Below are 3861 nucleotides of genomic sequence, written 5' to 3' on the forward strand. Positions count from 1 at the left end.
TTGTTGGCTTCCACACCTCATCTTGATAACGAGAAGAAGTTCATTCAGATCGAACTACCTTCAGGTGTTGAGGATGACCAGGAGTTGCATGCTAGAGCCGTGGATGTAAGTCAAGCTTGTCAATCTATCATTTTGTTTAATTAGAAACGAGTAAATCTGATGAGCATTCATTAAAACTATGTGCATTCATTTATGCCAGGTGGTTTAAAGTTTCAGATAACTTTGGGCATTCATTAGAAACTTTAGCCGTCAACTTTGAAATGTTATAACCACAATATGAAACTTCAATAATTTTCATTGATTTTAACACCCAAACTTCCTACTGAAGTTTAAATGTGTACTTGAAATTTTAACAACATTATCTGAAAGTTTAACTGTGTACTTTGAAATTTTAACAACATTATCTGAAACTTTAAACCACTTTGGCATAAATTCTAGTATACAGAATTTGAAACCTTAACTTTGCAATTCTAATAATACATTTGGATTGTATTGTTGCATTGCAGGCTGTACATGAGCTTTACCTACAGATGCAGCGTAACTCAATCGTCTTCCATGCATGGTACTCAGATGCGATTTCGAAGATTAAGCGTCTAACAACTCCAGAGATTGATCCAACCAAGCTTGTTCCTTCACAGTCCACACAAGCCTTCTTTCAATCTGATGAGCTTCAATTTCATGTTGATGAGGTAGCTGATATATCCGTTCGAATGAAAGATGTATTTGACAACGCACCTGTGTTTAAGCAAGATCCTGTGGCCAATCCAAATCGACAAGATGAGGCTTCTAAATCAATGGAGCAGATTAGTGGCATTTTATGTGACCTCGCTGTTGTACTTTCTGCTGACAAAAATGATGAAGTGTCTGTTACTGCTGAAAAAGAATTATCGCCCCTTCATATGATCACCAATGACTATTATACTACTTCGGGAGATAAAGACATACACCATTCTGCAAGTGTAGAGGAAGGGGTTGATACGATGGAAGGTGAAGCTGATGGTGAGTTCCATGAAAACTCATCAGACCAACACTTGAACAACATAGAAATTTCTACACCCATTCAAAACAAGGATAATGCTATCGATTTGATGGATGTAGAAGCTGTTGGGGATGTCCAAGGAATTCAACAAAAAGTACTGGATTTGTCTATTACACAACTAATTGGTTCTGCGCCGGTTTATACTACTGCTGAAGTAAATGCCATTCTCCAGGAGGTGTGAGAAGAAGAGATTCTGATTGAGTTGCTTTCTTCGGGGAATGTGGTTGCGGCTGTTGTTGCAGCAGACGTACCTGAACAGCGTTCAGGTGATATGGTGCAAGGTTTGGATGAGACAAATAAAGAGGCTCCTGCAATATATGTCCCTCAAACTGATGGTGTTCACCATCCATTCCTATTTCATTCAAAAACCAAACTTTCTTGCATGTCTATTGTCCCTGAGAACCTCGGTTGCTCTTTTGATTGTGGTGGACCAGATCCGAGCCAGGTTTTTGTGTCTGATGTTTTACGCCGCAACAACAGGCTATTCACATCCGTTTTTAGCAGGAGGAAGGATGTAATGGATTACATCTTCAATAAATCGGAGAACTATAGTAAACTGTAAGTCACCTATAAGAACTTTATATTAGTTGATATTGTTTTACCTATAAGAACTGTATACCCTTTCTTTTGTTGTATTGACTTCCTAGTTGCACATTTTTTTGTAGGGAAACAATCGAATCCTACACAAGATTGTACTTCATTCCGAGGAGGACATTCGGTCGTTAGAACCCGGTCTTGAGATCACGAACAATGTTATCGATTGCTGGTCTCTGTTACTCAACAAGATCATGACTGATACAACTGCCCCAGTCCCAACTTCCCGCTGTTTCTTTGGGCTTACCCACGCTGTATGTGCGCATTTTTCACAGTTACTTACTTTTCACAACAAAGTGTCAAATTTTTACTTGTTCCCTATCTTATGACAGAGTCTTGTACTCCAAATTTGGGAAGCCAAACAAAAGGGGGAAGTGCTAGACCTAACTAAAGATATATTCACAACATGGGACATTTGGGTCAGTGATTGTGTATCTCGGTTTACTAGATTACGATTTGGTATGTGTAACCTTTTTAAACCCATTATTATCTCGATTAATAATTTTAATATTCTTAATTGTAAGTTTTATTAATAGGTTTATGTTGAATTTCCTCAGGTCTTCATTCCTGGGTTATCAGGTGGTTCGCCTCACTATAGTTGTGTATGTATAAATTTCCCCGCAAAGCAGGTTGAATACCTTGACAACCGTTCATATAGCGAAGATTTCGATACTTTACCTATCTCAAATATTCTATTTATAACTGTAAGTCATTCCACCCAAGCTTTGTACTTTTAATTCTACTCCTACAACAGTATTAAAACTTTAAGTCATTCATCAACTTTTGAAAATTTAGCAAAAACACGATATTAAAAATTTAAACGTCCAACTCCAAATTTGAACACACATTGTCTGAAACTTTAACCAGTGCTTGCTAACTTTAATCAACATTTAGTTTAGAAACTTTAACTGCGAACTTTGAAATTTTATACCCCAATAAATGAAACTTCAAGAGTCTACATGGATTTTAACATAATCTTAATAGTGAAACTCTAAACGTGGAATTTGAAATTTTAACTACAATTTCTGAAACTTTAAACCAGTTGACATACATTCTAGTCTACAAAAAATTAAAACCTGAACTTTGCACTTTTAACTCACATTTACCGAAACTTCAAACGTCATCTTCAAAATTTTAACTGACATTTTCTGAAACTTCCAATTTTAACTGACATTTTCTGAAACTTTAAACCACTAGTTTGAAACTTCACTCACAAAACTTAACTCAAAAACTTTAATCGCCAACTTTGAAATGTTATATTCAACAATATGAAACTTTAACAATTACCAATGATTTTAACACCCAATCTTGAAACTGAAACTTTAAACGTGAACTTTGAAACTTTAAGTATGATATTTGAAACTTTAACTTGTTCCCAGAAATTCTAATCTACAGAAACTAAACCTGACCCCCAGAATTTGAAACTTAACTATAATTTCTGAACCTGAGCTCTGCAATTTTAACTCAAATTCAAAGAAACTTTAACTGTTATTCATGAAAGTTTAATTGGTTTTTTTAAAAACTTTAAGTCGTTTCAGAATTTCATATATCTGCCTTCTACATATAATGCTCACATGTTTGCTTATTATCTATATTCATTTCCATTTTCAAATACATACAGGCAATCGAAATGGGCAAGTATTTGGTTTCCAAAGGGTTAGACAAAGGCAAGTCAGTATCCGAGTTTAAACTTGTTAACATTAACTTTGCATGGCAAGGCCTAGGATACTCAGCTAATGACTGTGGTACCTATATGATGATTCACATGCTCCTTTATAATGGCAAACCCTTTGACTGCGGGCTAGGCACCATGGATGCAATGAACTTGTACATGGCTGAAATTGCAGCGACGCTTGTACTTAGTGACATTAACAAGTCGAGGGAAGAGGTTATTTCCGCGGCTAAATCCTTCAAAGAAGGTAAACTTACGTCCACAAAATCAGCTTCTAAATCTATCGGCCCTAAAAGAAGTAGTCAACCACTAGTTGAAGGATCCAAGCGTCCCCGTTTAAGTGTACCTGATCCAACTACCCCTCAACCAACAACCCCATTAGCTCATTCTCCGACAACTGAGTTATCAGCTGTTAAAAGTCGTCCTAGGGGGAGCGGTGATGGTCTTGGTTGCTCTCTCGACTGCGGTGTTGCTGATTTGACTACCCTTGTCATATCTAAGACTCCAAGGTGCAACCAATTGCTATTGAAGGATATGACCACACTAAGGAAGCACG

This window comes from Silene latifolia, chromosome Y (assembly GCF_048544455.1).
Source record: "Silene latifolia isolate original U9 population chromosome Y, ASM4854445v1, whole genome shotgun sequence".
In the NCBI taxonomy this organism is placed as follows: domain Eukaryota; kingdom Viridiplantae; phylum Streptophyta; class Magnoliopsida; order Caryophyllales; family Caryophyllaceae; genus Silene; species Silene latifolia.